The sequence below is a fragment of the Oncorhynchus masou genome, chromosome 29 (assembly GCF_036934945.1).
Source record: "Oncorhynchus masou masou isolate Uvic2021 chromosome 29, UVic_Omas_1.1, whole genome shotgun sequence".
NCBI classification, from domain to species: domain Eukaryota; kingdom Metazoa; phylum Chordata; class Actinopteri; order Salmoniformes; family Salmonidae; genus Oncorhynchus; species Oncorhynchus masou.
The window spans coordinates 44,997,706-45,019,845 of NC_088240.1; the positions used below are offsets into that span (position 1 = coordinate 44,997,706).

The 22,140-nt window shown below is 41.6% G+C and overlaps 1 pseudogene; it reads right to left on the bottom strand.

Moving 5' to 3' along the window:
- Positions 1 to 7,629: 7,629 nt before the first annotated feature.
- The window catches only part of LOC135519909 (collagen alpha-1(XVIII) chain-like), a 171,948-nt pseudogene continuing 157,437 nt past the window's right edge, over positions 7,630 to 22,140 (bottom strand).

The following is a 22,140-nucleotide window of genomic DNA, read 5'->3' on the forward strand; positions in this document are numbered from 1 at the left end:
GGTAGTTGTTGTGAAATTGTTAGATTACTTGTTAGATATTACTGCACGGATGGAACTAGAAGCACAAGCATTTCGCTACACTCGCATTAACATCTGCTAACCATGTGTATATGACCAATAAAATTTGATTTGACTTGAAAACTGCTCATCCAGAGGGGGTGCTACTCGTGTCCGGGGACTCAAACTTAAATCCGTTTTACCTCATTTCTATCAGCATATGTGCAACCAGAGGGAAGAAAAACTCTAGACCACCTTTACTCCACACACAGAGACACGTACAAAGCTCTCCCTCACCCTCCATTTGGCAAATATGACCATAATTCTATCCTCCTGATTACTGCTGACAATAAAAAATTAAAGCAGGAAGCACCAGTGACTCGGTCAATAACAAAGTGGTCAGATGAAGCAAATGCTAAGCTACAGGACTGTTTTGCTAGCACAGACTGGAATATGTTACGGAATTCTTCCGATGGCATTGAGGAGTACACCACATTAATCACTGACTTCATTAATAAGTGCATCGATGACGTCGTCCCGACGGTGATTGTACGTACATACCCCAGCCAGAAGCCATGGATTACAGGCAACATCCGCACTGAGCTAAAGGGTAGAGCAGCCGCTTTCAAGGAGCTGGACTCAAACCCGGAAGTTTATAAGAAATCCCGCAATGCCCTCAGATGAACCATCAAACAGGCAAAGCGCCAATACAAGACTAAGATCGAATCGTACTACGCGGGTTCCGACACTCGTCGGATGTTGCAGGGGTTGCAAACTCTTACAGACTACAAAGGGAAGCACAGCCGAGAGCTGGCCAGCGACACGGGTCTACGAGATTTTCTAACTAACTTCTATACTTGCTTCAAGGCAAGTAACACTGAAGTAACACATACATGAGAGCATCAGCTGTTCCAGACGACTGTGTGATCACGCTCTCCGCAGCCGATGTGAGTAAGACCTTTAAACAGGTCAACATACACAAGGCTGCAGGGCCAGACGGATTACCAGGATGTGTACTCCGAGCATGCGCTGACCAACTGAAAAATATGAGGTCAAATCATGACGTCAGTTTTCTTCAGGTCAGAAAGTTGGAGCCCTAGAAAGAGTCCCATGTTCCCAAGTTGGAATTCCGAGTTGGATGATCTTTCAAATCTTTTTTTTCACCAGTCGGAGCTTGTTTTCTTCCGAGTTCCCAGTTGCTTTGAACACACTGAAGTTGGAGATTTCTGAGTTCCCAGTTCAGAATTACCAGTTGTTTTGAAAGTAATTTAGCCACTGTTAGCTTAGCTGACACGTATCTCTTTTCGAAACAATATTGCATTCCTCCCTTGTGCTCACCAGATATGTGGTACAGTGTAAACAACTCTAGCTGTTAGGTCGCAAACCTATGTTTTGTTTTATGTCAGCGCAACCTGTTATTTATACTGGTTTATGGAATCAGTTTGGCTGTGGATGTGTTGTTCTGTGTGAGGCTTGGCTGATGAAGTTCACATTTATCTTTTACAATAAAAGGTGAAATTGAGGAACAAAGTTGAAGACCTTCATTTTCCATCAATACAAGCTAGATTCTGTTCAGACAACAATGGTGTTTAGAAGCGTTTGTTGTATCAAATGTTCTGTTACTACTGTTCTCGAATCAAATCAAATGTTATTTGTCACATACACATGGTTAGCAGATGTTAATGCAAGGTTAGCGAAATGCTTGTGCTTCTAGTTCCGACCATGCAGTAATATCTAACAAGTAATCTAGCCTAACAATTTCACAACAACTACCTTATACACACACAAGTGTAAAGGAATGAATAAGAATATGTACATAGAAATATATGAATGAGTGATGGCCGAACGGCATAGGCAAGATGCAGTAGATGGTGTAGAGTACAGTATATACATATGAGATGAGGGTATGTAAACATGTAGGGTATGTAAACATTATATAAAGTGCCATTGTTTAAAGTGGCTAGTAATACATTTATTACATACATTTTTCCATTATTGTTCTAATCACATATTTGCGTTAGTACACTGCAGGAACAACTCTACAATGATCAAAGATATGTGATAGTACACGGCGAAGGGTTAAATAGCCTACCTCTATGTCAGTGAAGGGCTAAGTTAAAACCAAGACTCAAATTGAGGGGGTATGAGAGGGTATTCCAATGGCATTAAAGAAAATGGCAGAAAGCATAAGCCTACCCAAGTTAGCTTAAGATTTTGAAGAAAATAAAACGGATCTGATTATATAATGTGATCTCTTGCAGCACATTGGTCTGCAATGCTTTATGCTAGAAACAAGCTGTAAAATACCCAGGAAAGACGTGACTTGGATGCATATGGAGATATACAATATACAAATTATGTGGACACCCCTTAAAAATAGTGGATTCGCCTATTTCAGCCACATACGTTGCGGACAGGTGTAAAAATTAAGCACACAGCCATGCAATCTCCATAGACAAACAATGGCAGTAGAATGGCCTTACTGAGGAGCTCAGTGACATTAAACATGCTACCATCATACGATGCCAGCCTTCCAACAAGTCAGTTTGTCAAACTTCTGCCCTACTAGAGCTGCCCCGGTCAACTGTAAGCGCTGTTATTGTGAAGTGGAAACATCTAGGAGCATCAACGGCTCAGCCCTGAAGTGGTAGACCACACAAGCTCACAGAACGGGACTGCCGAGTGCTGAAGTGCATAGCGTGTAAAAATCGTCTATCCTCGGTTGCAGCATTCACTAGTTCCAAAGTTAATGAAATGGGTTTCCATAGCCGAGCAGCCGCACACAAGCCTAAAATCACCATGCGCAATGCCAAGTATCTGCTGGAGTGGTCTAAAATTCGCCAGTGGACTCTGGAGCAGCAGAAACGCTATATCTGGAGAGATTAATTATTACACCATCTGGCAGTCCGACAGACAAATCTGGGTTTGGTGGATGCCAGGAAAACACAACCTGTTTAAACCCAGACAGTTTTTGGGGAAACACTTGTGACCTTCTCTCATTGGGTTAAGCAACAGAAGAGTAGCCAGCAGTTAAAGCTGAAATTTTTCTGCTTTGGTAGGCCTACTCTGTCTGGGGTGGAAAGGTAGGCCTAACTTTTGAATGTACCATGCTCAAATTTCTAATGACGTCTCAGATTAAATTATTTGTAAACAAGGATAAATTGGTTGCAAACAAGACAACCTGATATGGCATTAAAGAAATATAAGATGAACACATAGGCCTATAGTCCATTCTTAACCTGTAATTTTGAGAATCTGTGTGGTATTACAGATTCTGCTGATATGTTAAATGATGTAGAAATGCATGGTCTGCAAACCCACAACCTTCTTGGATGCAGCCCTGTGTGCCATCAAAATTCCTGTGTTGCCATCTAATGCCTACAGGACGAAGAACAAAACTGCATGTCTAAGGCTGGTCTGTCCAGGAAGTGAGGCTAAACGGTAGGCATGTTCTCTTTTTTCAAGCGTTAAGGAAGGGTTTCGATAAAATATATTTTGCTGAAGGGATGGTCATGCATTTGCATTTCAGAGGTCCAATTTCCTCCATGTAACCCTTATTATACATAACGTTCATTCCCTTAAGCGTTCCCTTTAAATACGGTGCACCTTTTAGTTTGAATTTTGTTGAAAGACTAGAACATTTTGAGAGAACGGGTTCAGAATATTCCGGATCAATGAAAGTATGATTGATCCTGAATATATTCATACTAGTCTCTGTTCCAGCACTCATTGGTAGACTAAAAAAATACTCTGATCTTATAGATGATTTAGGTTTAGGAAAGTATTTATGAATCATAAACAGGTCTGGAGAGCCTTTACGCACAAAAGTCAGAAAACGGTGGATTGATTCATTCTTAAAATTGCCACATTCAGTTCTTAAACCCATGGTAACGTTGGAAGATTTGTGTACATAGACTTATAATAGGGAGAATAGTGTACAATAGTAGGCTATAACCTTGTCTATTGCCTGCACTAACCATGGAACTGCTTGATGACACGGCCAAGTATTGTGCCATGCGTCGGGTTCAAACTGTTACAGCTTGGTCTGCTCTCCGCTCAATAACCATTTCATTTTATTTATTTTTTTTACCTTTAGTTAACCAGGTAAGCCAGTTGAGAACAAGTTCTCTTTTACAACTGCGACCAGACCAAGATAAAGCAAAGCAGTGTGACAAAAACAACAGAGTTACACAAACAAATGTACAGTCAATAACTCAAAAGAAAATAGAAATATATGTACAGTGTTGTGTAACGGATGTGAAACGCTAGCTTAGTTAGCGGTGGTGTGCACTAAATAGTGTTTCAATCGGTGACGTCACTTGCTCTGAGACCTTGAAGTAGTGGTTCCCCTTGCTCTGCAAGGGCCTTGGCTTTTGTGAAGCGATGGGTAACGATGCTTCGTGGGTGACAGTTGTTGATGTGTGCAGATGGTGCCTGGTTCGTGCCCGGGTATGGGCGAGGGGACGGTCTAAAGTTATACTGTTACATGTGCAAATGTAGAAGAGTAGGGAGGTAGGCAATAAATAGACCATGGAGGAAAAATTAATTACAATTCAGCATTAATACTGGAGTGATAGATGTGCAGATGATGTGTAAGTAGAGATACTGGGGTGCGAAAGAGCAAGAGGGTAAGTAATCATATGGGGATGAGGTAGTTGGGTGTGCTATTTTCAGATGGTCTGTGTATAGGTACAGTGATCGGTAAGCTGCTCTGACAGCTGATGCTTAAAGTTAGAGAGGGAGATATGACTCAAGCTTCAGAGATTTTTGCAATTCGTTCCAGTCATTGGCAGCAGGGAACTGGAAGGAAATGCAGCCAAATGAAGTGTTGGCTTTGGGCATGACAAGTGCAATATACCTGCTGGAGCGCGTGCGACAGGTGGGTGTTGCTATGGTGACCAGTGAGATGAGATAAGGCAGGGCTTTACCTAGCAAAGACTTAAAGTTGACCTGGAGCCAGTGGGTTTGGCGACGGATATGTAGCGAGGGCCAGCCAACGAGAGCATGGAGGTTGCTACATTACTTTTTTTTATCAACTGTTAGTAATGATCCTCAGCAACAACCAAACAGCCGTGATTACATTTACAGAGGAAGCAAATGAAGGTAAACAAAACAAATGGAATAATTATGTAGGTTACACCAACTGAAGAGAACAGTAAATTGGTAGTTGAATGTGGTTATTAGGCCTACTGACGGTCAATACTGATATTTAACATAGAAATAGGACAGAGAAAGTCAGGGGAGCCTATAATTAAGACATTTGAGATTGCCCATGCCCACAAGTTTTAAAAACTCCCTAGCATACCCCATAACATGATGACGTCACCACCATGCTTGAAAATATGAGGAGTGTACTCCGTGATGTGTTTACCCCAAACATAACACTTTGTATTCAGGACATTCATTTCTTTGCCACATTTTTTGCAGTTTTACTTTAATGCCTTATTGCAAACAGGATGCATGTTTTTGAAATGTTGTATTCTGTACAGGCTTCCTTCTTTCCATTCTGTCAATTAGATTACTATTGTGGACTAACTAAAATGTTATTCATCCATCCTCAGTTCTCTCCTATCACAGCCATTAAACTGTTTTGAAGTCACCATTGGCCTCAGGTTGAAATCCCTAAGCAGTTTCCTTCCGCTCTGGCAAATGAGTTAGGAAGGATGCCTGTATCTTTGTAGTGAGTTGGTGTATTGCTACATGTTACGTACGCCTCTTGGAGGAGGGAATGCAACACCCTGCTACACTCAACTCCCCGTGGAGTGAAAGAGGTATGAGATTGTAGGTGCAGGTAAGGATGACAGAGGCAGAGAATATTACTGTTTACAGGGAATTTATTTCCTTAACACGGTAATTTGGTGAAAAGGGGCTGGACAGAACCAAAGCAAAGAAAGTTAAAAGAATCCCCTCTCCTACCTTAGCTGCCCACCCACTATTTACCTAACCTTTTAGCAGCTCCTGGCGTGCTAACCAAAACACAGGGGGTGGTCCACCCAGGTCTTACCTAGTGTGCATAGAGAGTAAATACTACGGGTTATGTGTGCCTGCAGGCATCTTCCCCCTCTCCCCTGGGAACAAAAACAGAATAATTACTAACGCAAAGTGAACAATATCAATAATCACGAACACAGTCCTTTTGGCATACACACACATCAGAAGTAGCGGCTACAAAATACTTTCAACAAAACTGTTACTGGGCAACAACCAAAACAGGACATCAAAGATACTCTCTCTTCCTGACAAAGGCTTTTATCCGTTGGTGAACGAGTTGGTGATTGAAAACAGCTGTTTCCCCTGACGAGAGGGAGGGTTCAGAGCTGCAGTCATCTATGGGGCTGACCAATCAGCTGCTGAGAATCCAGGAAGCCATTTCCTGAAATACAAACACAAAACACAGAAACTGGGGAACATAACAATACACCATCCAAAGAATAATTATACTGTACAAAAATTTAAACGCAACATGTAGTGTTGGTCCCATATGTCATGAGCTGAAATAAACTATCCCAGAAAGGTTTAATTTCTGTCAAATGTTGTGCACAAATTTGTTTACATCCCTATTAGTGATCATTTCTCATTTGCAAGATAATCCATCTGACAGGCGTGGCATATCAAGAAGCTAATTAGACAGCAAGTATTTCTCTACCCCCGGCAATAACATCTGCTAAACACATGCATGTGACCAATCAAATTTGATTTGAAAACAAATACTGGAAAACAAATATTGCAGTTTTGTCACAAAACAATGCCACAGATTTTTCAAGCTTCGAGGGAGCATGCAATTGGCATGCTGACTGCAGGAATGTCCACCAGAGAACAGAATGTTAATTTCTCTACCATAAGTTGCCTCAAACGTCATTTTAGAGAATTTGGCAGTACGTCCAACCAGCCACACAAGCACAGACCACGTGTAACCATACCACTCCAGGACCTCCACATCCGGCTTCTTCACCTGCAGGATCGTCTGAGACCAGCCACCTAGACAGCTGTATTTCTGTCTGTAATAAAGCCCTTTTGTGGAGAAACTCATTCTGATTCTCATTCGCAAGCCCACCCATGGCTGCACACCCTGCCTAGTCATGTGGAATCTATAGATAAGGCCTTAAAGAATTTGTTTCTATTGACTGATTTCCTCATATGAACTGTAACTCTAAAATCTTAGAAATTGTTGAATATTACGTTTATATTTTTTGTTCAATGTAATAACTAAAAATATGCTCAAAGGCATATTCAGTAAATGCTCTTTTTATTTTTTACACTTCTACAAATCGGTGCCCATTCTTGCAAGGCATTGGACAACTTTGTGGCTGAATCTGTGTTTGAAATTCACTGCTCGACTGAGGGAACTTACAGATAATTGTATGTGTGGGGCACAGAGATGAGGTAGTCATAAAAAATTCATGTTAAACACTATGATTGCACACAGAGTGAGTCCCTGCAACTCATGTGACTTGTTAAGCAAATGTTTACTCCTGAACTAATTTAGGGTTGCCATAACAAAGGGGTTGAATACTTATTGACTCAAGACATTTCAGGTTTTCATTTTTAAGAACATAATTCCACTTTGACATTATAGGGTATTGTGTGTAAGCCACTGACAAAAAAAATCCAAAAACTGAAGGGATGCGAATACTTTCTTGAAGAAACTGTAGTTTATTCCAAATATGAACACTGAAAAATTACAAACCACTGATATTCACTGTAAATGAACTAACATGACCTTTGAAAAACTTGCCTGATATGATATCTATATATGAGGAATTAGCAGAGGAATCTTCAATCCATTAGATTGAATTAATCCATCTAAAATCTCAATTCATGTTAGGGATCATTAGTTGTGTCCCTTGATGACCTTTAACATTTTGCCTAGTTGACCAAACATGGATGAGAAAAGAAGCTGCTGTATTTCTATCCACATGATGGCAGCAGCATGTCCAAGTGTAGGTGGGGGAAAAATAACATTTATTCAGTGCCTCTGAGAAATGATACAGCACATACTTGTTACAAAAACACTGGTTCAGTCAAGACCACAGTAACACTATAGCCAAAAAAAGTCTCAGAAATTCAACAACACGAGGCTAATACAAAGTGTCTTAATAAAATGCATCTGGGTTCCCTCAACCATCACAGTCAGCAGTCACTTCAATAGAAAGAAAGCGCACAATTTAACTCAAAACATTTTCAAACCCCAATGTTAGGTTATTATGAACTGGATTTTCTTTTTTGATTAACACCTTCCATCAAATTTGTCTCAGCCTCTGTTTTACAGACATTATACCTTATGTCTTAGATATAAACGTGGCACATTTTGACAAGGACATATAAGTTATCTTCACTAAAAGTGAAATGTCAAGTAAACAGAAAAGTTCTATATGGAATTGAAAGAAATCATATTTATAATCACATTTAACATATTTGTGACCTGGTACATAACATTATAGCAATATTCTTTCTAAGAACCATCATATCTTATCTGAGTTTTATTTACTTATTTTGTAAAAATTATTTTACCCCTTTTTTCTCTCCAATTTCGTGGTATCCAATTGGTAGTAGTTACAGTCTTGTCTCATCGCTGCAACTCCCGTACGGACTCGGGAGAGGCGAAGTTCGAGAGCCATGCTTCCTCCGAAACACAACCCAACCAAGCCGCACTTTCTTGACAATGCACATCCAACCCTGAAGCCAGTCGCACCAATGTGTCGGAGGAAACACCGTACACCTAGCGACCTGGTCAGCGTGCACTGCGCCCGGCCCGCCACAGTAGCCGCTAGTGCGCGATGAAACAAGGATATCCCTGCCGGCCAAACCCTCCCTAACCCGGACGACGCTGGGCCAACTGTGCGCCGCCCCATGGGCCTCCCGGTCGCAGCCGGCTGCGACAGAACCCAGAATCTCTGGTGGCACAGCTAGCACTGCCTTAGACCACTGCGGGAGGCTATTTACTTATTTTTATAAAACAATTATCTTGGGAGCAGATATCAACTCAGAATTTCTTATCAGAATCTCTTTTGACATGCATTTCTAAAACCACACACTCATACTTGCAATTTACAGTTTTCTGTATTAGGTTTTGAAACTCGCCCTCGCCTGTGTAAATGTATGAAATATTGTGACTGCTGACTACAATATGGGTTAGGGCATTTTACATTTGTTGTTACTTTTCCAAATCATATCGTATGCTCTCACATAACTTCATTTCAAAATAAATAACTATTCTCTTCTTTAATTTTAAAATATTATTTAAAAGGTTGCCCCCTTAGTGAACCACAAGCCTTAAATGAAATGAAAATAAAACAAAAATGTGAAAAACGGTACATAGAAAATGTATAGCTAATTGAATACACCAAATTTGAAGACAGTTTAAAAAGTAACATTGATAAAAACAGAAATAAAAATAAAACACATATCATATACAATATATATTTTTTTAATGGATACAATAAAAAAATGCTGCCGTAGTTAGCTTCTCTTCTCTTGTTCAACCCCTTGGAAAATATGTGCCAATGCCCCAAGAAAAGGGCAAACACCTCTATGTTCGACCCGTCTCTTTGGCATTATGGAAGGGATGAAGAAGACAATGGCGAGCTTCTCTGCCAGGCAAGAGCTGCAGAACTGGTTTGTAGGACGTCATGTTTTGGAGGCGCGGGAGGGAGGAATGAGCCTATTTGGATAATTGTATTGCGTTTACTAGGACCAAAGAAACAGGGACAGGTTTTTTTCTTATTTTTTGGAATGAGAGAGATAGCTGTTCTCGATACACAGCACTATGTAGGAGCTAGAGCAGCTACTGGGCAACTGTTGTAGGAGCTGGCCGGTCTGCAGTGAAGACGCTAGGCCAGTCACTGCACGGTCTCCTGCCCTCCATGTCTCGCAGTAGTTATCTGTCTGGCGGTGACCCTCGCTGCTAGAGCCGTGCCAGACCATTTTCTCTGGCCTGAAGGGAAACAATTCGGAAAAATGTTTTAATCACCTTAGGTACATCCCTTTATTAGATACATTTTAAGAAATCTATTCCAGTTCACAGTAAAATTGTAATACAGTGGCTTCACTGTTGGCCTGGCATATCATACATACAAAGACTACCACAATTTATAACCAAGCAATTTTGTTTATGAGGACATTCATTACAATAATAAGTAACTATTTGCCATAAAAAGAAAGATACTGCACTATTAGACTGCCATTTTTAAAACAGTAGTGTGATGATAAACTCAGCAAAAACAGAAACGTCCCTTTTTCAGGACCCTGTCTTTCAAAGATATTTCGATGTTTACGAATTAACTTCACAGATCTTCATTGTAAAGGGTTTAAACACTGTTTCCCATGCTTGTTCAATGAACCATAAACAATTAATGAACATGCACCTGTGGAACGGTCGTTAAGACACTAACAGTTTACAGATGGTAGGCAATTAAGGTCACAGTTATGAAAACGTAGGACACTAAAGAGGCCTTTCTACGGTCTCTGAAAAACACCAAAAGAAAGATGCCGAGGGTCCCTGCTCATCTGCGTGAACGGAAGCATGAGGACTGCAAATGTGGCCAGGGCAATAAATTGCAATGTCCATACTGTGAGACGCCTAAGACAGCACTACAGGGAGACAGGGCAGGCAGCTGATCATCCTCGCAGAGGCAGGCCACGTGTAACAACACCTGCACAGGATTAGTACATCCGAACATCACACCTGCGGGACAAGTACCGGATGGCAACAACAACTGCCCGAGTTACACCAGGAACGCACAATCCCTCCATCAGTGCTCAGGCTGTCCGCAAAAAGCTGAGAGAGGCTGAACTGAGGCCTGTTGTAAGGCAGGTCTTCACCAGACATCACCGGCAACAACGTCGCCTATGGGCACAAACGTACCGTCGCTGGACCAGACAGGACTGGCAAAAAGTGCTCTCCACTGACGAGTCGCGGTTTTGTCTCACCAGGGGTAATGTTAAGATTCTCGTTTGTCGTCGAATGAATGAGCGTTACACCGAGGCCTGTACTCTGGAGCAGGATCGATTTGGAGGTGGAGGGTCCAACATGGTCTGTGGAGGTGTGTCACAGCATCATCAGACTGAGCTTTTTGTCATTGCAGGCAATCTCATAGCTGTGTGTTACAGGGAAAACATCCTCTTCCCTTATGTGGTACCCTTCTTGCAGGCTCATACTGACATGACCCTCCAGCATGACAATGCCACTAGCCATACTGCTCGTTCTGTGCGTGATTTCCTGCAAGACAGGACTGTCAGTGTTCTGCCATGGCCAGCGAAGAGCCCGGATCTCAATCCCATTGAGCACATCTGGGACCTGTTGGATCGGATGGTGAGAGCCATTCCTCCCAGAAATGTCTGGGAACTTGCAGGTGCCTTGGTGAAAGAGTGAGGTAACATCTCACAGCAAGAACTGGCAAATCTGGTGCAGTCCATGAGGCGGAGATGCACTGCAGTACTTAATGCAGCTGATGGCCACACCAGATACTGACTGTTACTTTTGATTTTGACCCCCCCTTTGTTCAAGGACACATTATTCCATTTCTGTTAGTCACATGTCTGGAACTTGTTCCGTTTATGTCTCAGTTGTGGAATCTTGTTGTGTTCATACAAATATTTACACATGTTAAGTTTGCTGAAAATAAACACAGTTGACAGTGAGGGGATGTTTCTTTTTTTGCTGAGTTTATATACACTTTTTTTGAGTTACAACTTAGGCTCGGGGGGGATATGGACCGGTATTGCTAGCAATCTTTGCTCTCACTAGCTTATTGAGCTGCAAGTTGTGGCTATTGCAATCTAGCTGGTAAGCTGCTAAAAATTGGTATCATCGAAACGGATGTTGTTAGCTAAGTAGCTAGCGAGCTAGCTATTTGTATTTTAGCTTGCATACACAGAGCTGTCAATGTTAGCTTAGCAAAAACTTTTTAAAAAATGTCATTGTTAGTATTGATGTCTTTTTTATTTGATTTTTTATTGTAAAATAATAAACATATTGTAAAAATAAATAAAAAAGTCCGTAGCTAGCTACAGTATCGACGTAGCCACCTTAACTATTTAAACTATAACATTGGCAAACACTTAAGCTCGTCCCATTTTCTTCTTCATAATTTTCTAACTCACTTAGAATAGTTTGACAATGACGTAACTAAGTTGAACAACTCACCTTAGCTAACTAGCAACTAGGATTTTGATGCATTAGACGCACATTGTAAACACAATTTTTATTTTGTTGTTCCGTGTCTGAGAGACCAACACTCACCATGCACTGTCCCTGAGGATATCTCTGCCATCAAAGGAGTAGATTGGTGCATTTTCCTCCATTCTCCCCTCAGTCTTACTGAACAATGATTCCCAGCTATTAAATAGCACATGGTCCTAGAGGGAGAGAAGATATACACTCAGTGGCGAGTTTATTAGGTACACCCATCTAGTACCAAGTCAGACCCCTCTTTGCCTCCAGAATAGCCTGAATTCTTAGGGGCATGGATTCTATAAGGTGTGTCGTTCAAACGTTGCTCAATTGGTATCAAGGGACCTAATTTGTGCCAGGAAAACATTCCCCACACCATTACGCCACCAGCCTGTACCATTGACACCTCGCAGGTTGGGGCCGTGGACTCATGCTGCTTACGCCAAATCCTGACTCAGCCACCAGAATGAAGCAATAGGAACTGGGATTCGTCGGACCAGGCAATGTATTTTCACTCCTCAATTGCCCAGTGTTGGTGATAGCGTGTCCACTGTAGCCACTTCTTGTTTTTAGCTGATAGGACTGGAACCCGGTGTGGTAGTCTGCTGCGATAGCCCATCCATGACAAGAACCGGTGACTTGTGCATTCCAAGATGCCGTTCTGCACACCACTGCTGACCTGTGCCGTTATTTGCCTGTTTGTGGCCTGCTTGTTAGCTTGCACAATTCTTGCCATTCTTCGATCTCTCTCATCAACAAGCTGTTTTCGCCCACAGGACTGCCACTGACTGGATGTTTTTTGTGTTTGTTTGTCGCACCATGCGTTAAAATCCCAGGAGACCGGCTGTTTGAGATTCTGGAACTGGCGAGCCTGGTACTGACGATCATACTCTCAAAGTTGCCTAGGTCACTTATTTGACCCATTCTAAATGGCCAATCGAACAATAACTGAATGCCTCAATGCCTGTCTGCCTGCTTTATATAGCAAGCCACGGCCATGAGACTCAAGGATAAAATGAAAACCCATGGTAGCATGGTGGTGACTGATTGGTGGTGACTGATTGGTGGTGACTGATTGTTAACAGTGTTATATTGAAATAATCTCTATAATTTCCTGAAATGGTAATGAATAGATTACTTCAATAAACTCAATTTCAATTTGGTGTCAGAAGTAGGATCCCAAAGTCTAGACTCATGCTTTCTTTAATATAGGTTTACACACCTTGAGGTTTAAGATGGGGAGGCTGTCTCTGTCGGACTTGCGAACGATGCTGTAGAGGTCCTGGAGCTTGGATGACAAGAAAGCCCTGAAGGTGCCCTTCAGGCCCACTGCACGAGCTTGCTGGAAACACAGGAAGTCTGCCCCTCGAATGCCCCGCATGTTGCCCAGTTGGGGAGTGTTCAGGGCGATCAGGTGGAGCTGAGAAGAACCCCCCCCCCAGATTTGAGTTATAAAAACAGCTTGGCTTAGGTCTACACACAATTTAGATGAGACCATTTGTTAGATACATGCTTTCTCTGAAGGCACATTAAATGATGATAAGATACTCACTCCTGGCCCTGATGTGTGGACGTGACCGGCAGGCTGGGGAACTGGAGGGGGAACAGGTTGTCTCTGGGGGTGATGTGATATTGTCTTTCGGGCTGGGTGGGATACCTGTTCTCAGGCTGCACAGGGCTGTAGCGGCCATCTGTCTGAGGGGGGTACCTAGGGTCAGTCTGAGAGGGGTATCTGTGATCATACTGAGGGGGGTCTCTGGGGTCGCGATTGTTGGGTTGGGCGGGCCTGGGTATCTCAATAGGCTGGCGAGGAGGAGGCATGATGGGGTGGGTAGCAGCGCCGCCTTGGGAGAATTGTTCAGCTCCATTGTTGGCCGAGTGGTCCTGGGATTGGGGATAATTGACGACAGGGGGAGGCTGGACTGCCGCTACTTCATTGTCCTGGAGATTAAGAGCAACAGTGATTAAGTAAAATAAGCAAGCCTTGGACAAGTAAGCTTTTTCTGAGCCAAAATGGAGCCAAAATGGCCCATAAGGCAGGAGCCTTTCTCCTGATTCTGTAGCATGAGGCAGCTTGATGTGCAAGTACACCCCCTGGACAGGAGACTAGCCTATCGCAGGGCCTCACCCCCAATCCATCTCCTTAATGCTGAGTGCCAAGCTGAGAGGCATCATGTACCATTTTTTGAGTCTTTGGTATGACTCGACCAGAGTTCAAACCCCCAACCTTCGAATCTCAGGGCGGACACTCTAAGCACAGGTCATTTGAGATGACAAGTCATCCTTGATTTTATGACTCTGTTTCCTCAAATAGCTATTTATTAAATAAGTTCATACATTGACTTTGTTTAATTTACTAATTTTCATACAACTTACCAGATCTCTGTAGAAGGGACTGTAGTCACTGAGCTGGAATATAATAAGAATATGAAAAAAGTGCATACATTTTTTTGCATAGTTCATTTTTTCACGTTTATGGTCTTTTAATGTGCACTTAACCAACTTTGAGTGTACATCTCCAGCTCCTACCTTACTAACACGTCTCACATGAAAGAAAAATTAATGACTTCACCATGATTTGTCTGAATCCATTGCGGACTCGGATGTAGAGATCTGTTTTGTCGACAATGTAGATGAGCGTGCCCTCCGACTGGCGCCTTGCAGTAGCAATCATGGTGTCGTATGACCTCAAAACTGTCACCTGGGGAGACCAATACATATTATAGTACATATACAAGATTGCAGAAAACAAATGTAAAATACACCTTCACAATCTTTGCATCTGCTTTTTTCCGAAGTCCCTTGCAATCACTCCACTTAATCCACTTAACTGAAAACAGCGATCTGTGGTTTCGGCATGGTAGCCATCTAACAGAATGCTTAAAGTTTGAATATGTCGAACCCTGAGATGACCACTTACCCCTGAGGTGTGACCAGGTATTCCAGGTGGTCCAGCAGGTCCGGGGGGGCCAGGAATACTAATGGCTGTGATGAAGAAAGAAATAGGACGACAACGATATAATATAGCTGCTTCTTACAGAGTGTCAAGCACGTTGTGTACTATCCCAAGATTAGGTTAAGGAGTGGAGGCAAGCCTATCGCTATTCGTTAATGTCAAATGTCCAAGAACCATATGTTATGTTCAGTGTCAGGCTGGCTCTGACAGCCAAATATTCCATCTAAACGGGAATCGATTCTCAAAACATTAAGCCCTTTAATTTCACATCAAAATTATTTCACCAATGCAATATATACACTTATTGCATGTACACTGTTTTAACCAGTTTTAACACAGATGCTGCTAACAGTATTTTTCAGTAACAACACTTTTCCGGTGTCTTTCTTCCGTACACAGGTGTTCAGAGCACGCTAGATAGGTAATTAGCACAGGTGGTTGCCTCGGTCTCCCATTTGTCTTCCGTAGACAAGCCCTGTAACATGGAAATACAATATGTCCATGTGGGAACCCTAGCGCTTATAAAAGGTGTGTAGTAATTTTATATTTTTTATTGTATTTGTATTATTTCTCGCTGATATGAAAGTTAAGTTCCAAATGTTTCCAAAGAAGTGCCGTAAAAGAGATGTATTGATGTTTAGACAGAGCACCGCCGGAGTATTGCCACTAGACATATTCATGAATAAACTTATGTTTAACATTACCAGCTATGAACGGGCCAGTGCTGTACCTCACTCCATTCCGCCGCCAACGTATTTTATGTGTATACCCTATTGAATAACGTATTGTGACATTGTGTTTGTCACTGGTTAGGAAACTCACGGTGGGTAGGTCTGTAGGCCCCTGGTAGTGAGTGGGACCCTGTGGGCCCGGGAGGACCTGGTGGGCCTGGGTTTCCTTGACGACCGTCGTAACCAATCCCTGGGGAGCCTGGTGGGCCCTGTGGACCAGGGGGGCCCGTGATGGAATCTCCCTTTGGACCCTGTGATGAAAAAAGAAAAGAGAAAATAAGAAGTTTAGCTTTGTTTGTACTCCATTCATTATAGGGCTCTCTTTCCATTGTTGTTAGCAAGAATTGAGAGATATCGTTAGGAGTCTTAATGACTGATTTCAGGCTGTGACAAGTTCCTTTAAACAGGCATGATATGCATCCATACATTTAGATTGTTGAATCGTACAGTATCAACGTTTTATCATTTGACAAACATATTCCAGGAGATGTGTGTTGACTCGTACCTTCCTAACAGATTAATACATTATGCAATGTCCTCTGAAGGTCTTACCATAAGTCCTGGGTTTCCAGGGGGTCCTGGCGGGCCTTGTTGTCTTCCAAAACGGGGGTCATAATAGCCACCACTTGGCTCTCCTTTCTCTCCCTTCACGCCTGTATCGCCGCGCTCTCCTTTCAGGTCATTCTGCAAAGAAAAAAAAGCTATTAATGCTCTGTCTTGGCATGATAGCATTATATAGGGTAATAGCATTTAAGAATCAGCACTGGCATTGAAGGGCTCTTTGCGCCAAATCAAAATGGTGAGAGAAATAAAAAGGCAAAATGCACAGAGATAAATGAAATCAAGACAAATGTTTGATTGGATAACAATTATATATACACACTATAATAATTTTGCACGCCCAATTTTTCAGTTTTTGATTTGTTAAAAAAGTTTGAAATATCCAATAAATGTTGTTCCACTTCATGATTGTGTCCCACTTGTTGTTGATTCTTCACAAAAAATACAGTTTTATATCTTTATGTGTGAAGCCTGAAATGTGGCAAAAGGTCGCAAAGTTCAAGGGGGCCGAATACTTTCGCAAGGCACTGTATATACACACACACACACACACAGTGGGGCAAAAAAAGTATTTAGTCAGCCACCAATTGTGCAAGATCTCCCACTTAAAAATATGAGGCCTGTAATTGTCATCATAGGTACACTTCAACTATGACAGACGAAATGAAAAAATAAAATCCAGAAAATCACATTGTAGGATTTTTAATGAACTTATTTGCAAATTATGGTGGAAAATAAGTATTTGGTCACCTACAAACAAGCAAGATTTAATGTTAATCACAACAACGCTGTTTTCACATTGCTTCTTCATATAAATCCATGAGTGTTCTATAATTACACTATTCGTTTGTGTTTCTTACATCTGCAAACAACTAGTTTGTCTTTTCTTAGCAAGAAAGTTAAGCCTAAATCTTGTTAGCTGCCAATTGTTAGCCACTAATGCTAATCACTAGCTAGTTAATAAATGTACTGAGTCAGAGCAAACGTAATTAGCGGTAATACCAGATAATACCAGTGATGGTGTAGACTAAAATCAGAATTTTGTTTGTAAAACAGTATCTTCTAAATCAAATAGGAATGAAGCGAAGCAATAATATGTTGGCGACATGAAGTAGCTAAGAGAGAACTTTCAATGTAGCCAAAGATTATAGGGACCCCTAGGAAACAGTAACACTGTCCTACCCTGTCACAATAACTCCTCCCTGGCATTTTCATTCATTGTCATGTCAAACAACATTGTATTCAATGTGCCCACTATTATATTTTAACCATAGAATTATCATAAATGTTATATTTCCATGATTCCAACAGTTCACCGAAGTGTTTTGCTCTAAATCACAACTGCAACATTTGGTTAAAAATAAGGACTAGATTGTTTGCCCAAAATGTGCAGCCCTACGTGGCAATGTGAAAATGATCTCAAATGAGTGCAGGGAATGCAGAAATTGATGCAAATGCTGTCTATTTTTGGTTGAAGTTGAATTGAACAGTATAAAAATGTTGACTGTAGAAAGACCCATTGAAATCACTGTTGAATGTACAGTTGAAGTCGGAAGTTTACATACACCTCAGCTAAACCCATTTAAACTCGGGTTTTCACTCTAATCCCAGTAAAAATTCCCTGTCTTAGGTTAGTTAGGATCATCACTTTACTTTAAAAATGTGAAATGTAAGAATATTAGTGGAGAGAATAATTTATTTCATATTTTATTTATTTCATTACATTTCCAGTGGGCCAGAAGTTTGCATACTCAATTAGTATTTGGTGTCATTGCCTTTAAATTGTTTAACTTGGATCAAACGTTTCAGGTAGCCTTCCACAAGCTTCCAACAATAAGTTGGGTGAATTTTGGCCCATTCCTCCTGACAGAGATGGTGTAACTGAGTCCGGTTTGTAGGCCTCCTTGCTCGCACACGCTTTTTCATTTCTGCCCACAAATGTTCTATAGGATTGAGGTCAGGGCTTTGTGATGGCCACTCCAATACCTTGACTTGTTGTCCTTAAGCCATTTTGCCACAACTTTGGAAGTATGCTTGGGGTCATTGTCCATTTGGAAGACCCATTTGTGACCAAGCTTTAACATCCTGACTGATGTCTTGAAATGTTCCTTCAATATATCCACATAATTTTTGATCCTCCTCATGATGCCATCTATTTTGTGAAGTGCACCAGTCCCTCCTGCAGCAAAGCACCCCCATAGCATGATGCTGCCACCCCCCAGTTTCATGGTTGGGATGGTGATCTTCGACTTGCAAGCCACCCCCTTTTCCACCAAGCATAACGATGGTCATTATGGCCAAGCAGTTCTATTTTTGTTTCATCAGACCAGAGGACATTTCTCCAAAAAGTACAATCTTTGTCCCCATGTGCAGTTGCAAACCGTAGTCTGGCTTTTTCATGGCGGATTTGGAGCAGTGGCTTCTTCCTTGCTGAGCAGCCTTTCACGTTATGTCGATATAGGACTTATTTTACTGTGGATATAGATACTTTTGTACCCGTTTCCTCCAGCATCTTCACAAGGCCCTTTGCTGTTGTTCTGGGATTGATTGACACTTTTTGCACCAAAGTATGTTAATCTCTAATAGACACGTCTCCTTCCTGAGAGGCATGACAGCTGCGTGATCCCGTGGTGTTTATACTTGCGTACTATTGTTTGTACAGATGAGCTTGGTACCTTCAGTCGTTTGGAAATTGCTCCCAAGGATGAACCAGACTTGTGGAGGTGTACAGTTTCTTTTCTTCCCATGATGTCAAGCAAAGAGGCACTGAGTTTGAAGGTAGGTCTTGAAATACATCCATAGGTACACCTCCAATTGACTCAAATGATGTCAATTAGCCAATCAGAAGCTTCTAAAGCCATGACATAATTTTCTGTAATTTTCCAAGCTGTTTAAAGGAATAGTCAACTTAGCGTATGTAAACTCCAGACCCACTGGAATTGTGATACAGTGAATTATAAGTGAAATAATCCGTCTGTAAAGAGTTGTTGGAAAAATTACTTGTGTTGTGCACAAAGTAGATGTCCTAACCGACTTGCCAAAACTATAGTTTGTTAACAAGAAATTTGTGGAGTGGTTGAAAAACTAGTTTTAATGACTCCAACCTAAGTGTATGTAATCTTCCGATGTAATCTTCAACTGTATGTGTTGCCACTTTAGGGTCATGTGCTACTCAAAGCAAATTTTGAACTTGTATTATTCAAAAACAGATTCAAATATCGCCATACCGTCCAATTTGTTTTAAATACTGTGATATGATATTTTGGCCATATTGCCCAGCTCTAAACTAGACTGTGGAAAAGTACAGAATAGTACATGGAAAAGAATAGGAACAGAGTATCAGAATATATTGAGACACAAATAACTTCTTTATCCATCTTCAATCCTAACAGTAGTACTATTAATTGTAATACTTTCATACCTTGAATGTAAAAATGTCGAAGTTAGAGGCCACACCTGTAACAAAATGACAACATATCACAATAACCATTCAGGCTGAATTGTGCCTAAAGACAAAATGAAGTATTTGTTATTATCCCTGTACTTAGTGTGCTATATTGAGACATAAGTCCTACCTGGCGTTCCTGGGGGACCTTGAGCTCCGAAATCACCTTTCTCCCCTTTTGTCACTACAAAAAAACAGAGCACTTGTAAAAAATAATATATATATATATATATATATATATATATATATATAGTAGAAAATGAATATGGAAACATTTCCATGGGAAATTAATATAATTTATATCACTATTGTAATGGATTACACCTTGACTGCAGTATTTGCTGTTCCAGTTTCAGTTAATTTCCCAAATCGAGGTGCTTTTGTTGAAAGCTTTAGCCTAATTTCTTGACAGTAGATTGATCATGAATCCCTCTTTCTTCAATAGCTGAATCAAATTGACGTTAGATGGGGAACGGTTTGTCTCCTTAAATAACCAAACTGTCTAACTTCATTTTGTTGACTGCTAAGGTCAGTGCATTCGGAAAGTATTCAGACCTCTTCCTTTTTTTGTTACGTTACAGCCATATTCTAAAACTGATTACATTATTTTAATTCTCAATCTACTCTTCGATCAGCAGGTAAGGGTGCTTTCGAGGGTAAGGGTGCTTTCTTACAGCACCAATAGGTCCACAGACGATGCAATTGCAATCACACTGCACTATCCCATCTGGACAAGAGGATTACTTATGTAAGAATGCTGTTCATTGACTACAGCTCAGCATTCAACACCATAGTACCCTCCAAGCTCATCATTCAGCTTGAGGCCCTGGGTCTCAACCCGCCATGTGCAACTGGGTCCTGGACTTCCTGATAGGCCGCCCTCAGGTGGTGAAGGTAGGAAACAACATCTCCACTTCGTTGATTCTCAACACTGAGGCCACTCAAGGGTGCATGCTCAGCCCCCTCCTGTACTCCCCGTTCACCCATGACTGCATGGCCATGCACGCCTCCAACTCAATCATCAAGTTAGCAGACGACACTACAGTAGTAGGCTTGATTACCAACAATGACGAGACAGCCTACAGGGAGGAGGTGAGGGCTCTCGGAGTGCGGGGTCAGGAAAATAACCTCTCACTCAACGTCAACAAAACAAAGGAGATGATCGTAGACTTCAGGAAACAGCAGAGAGAGCAACCCTCTATCCACTGGAACAACAGTGGAGAAAGTGGAACGTTTTAAGTTCCTCGGCGTACATATCACTGACAAACTGAAATGGTCCACCCACACAGACAGTGTGGTGAAGAAGGTGAAACAGCACCTCTTCAACCTCAGGAGGCTGAAGAAATTTGGCCTTTCACCTAAAACCCTCACAAACTTTTACAGATGCACAATTGACAGCATCCTGTCGCAATGTATCAATGCCTGGTACGGCAACTGCATCGCCCACAACTGCAGGGCTCTCCAGAGGGTGGTACGATCTGCATAACGCATCACCGGGGGAAAACTATCTGCCTTCCAGGACACCTACAGCACCTGACGTCACAGGAAGGCCAAAAAGATAATCAAGGACAAGAACCAACCAAGCCACTGCCTCTTCACCCCGCTCCCATCCAGAAGGCGAGGACAGTACAAGTGCATCAAAGCTGGGAACGAGAGACAGAAGCTATTTTTCAATCTCAAGGCCATCAGACTGCTAAACAGCCATTACTAACACTGCTGCCTACATAATTTAAATAATTAGCCACTTTAATAAATGGAACACTAGTCACTTTAATAATGCCACTTTAATAATGTTTACATATCTTGCATTACTCATCTCATATGAATATACTGCATTCTATATTACCTATTGCACCTTAGCCTATGCTGCTCTGACATTGCTCATCCATATATTTATATATTCTTATTCCATTCCTTTACTTAGATTTGTGTGTATTAGGTATTCGTTGTGGAATTGTCAGATATTGCTGCATTGTCAGAACTAGAAGCTGAAGCATTTCATTACACTCGCAATAACATCGGCTAACCATGTGTATGTGACCAATACAATTTGATTTGATTTGATCCCTGGGTCGCTCCTCTTTTCAGCTCGCTGCAGCTAGCGACTGGAATGAGCTGCAAAAAAACTCTTCATTCAAAGACTCAATCATGTACACTCGTACTGACAGTCGTGATGTATTGTTGCCTCTACCTTCTTGCCCTTTGTGCTGCTGCCATGTTGTGTTGCTACCATGTTGTGTTTTCATGTGTTGATGCCATGCTGTGTTCTTGTGTCTCT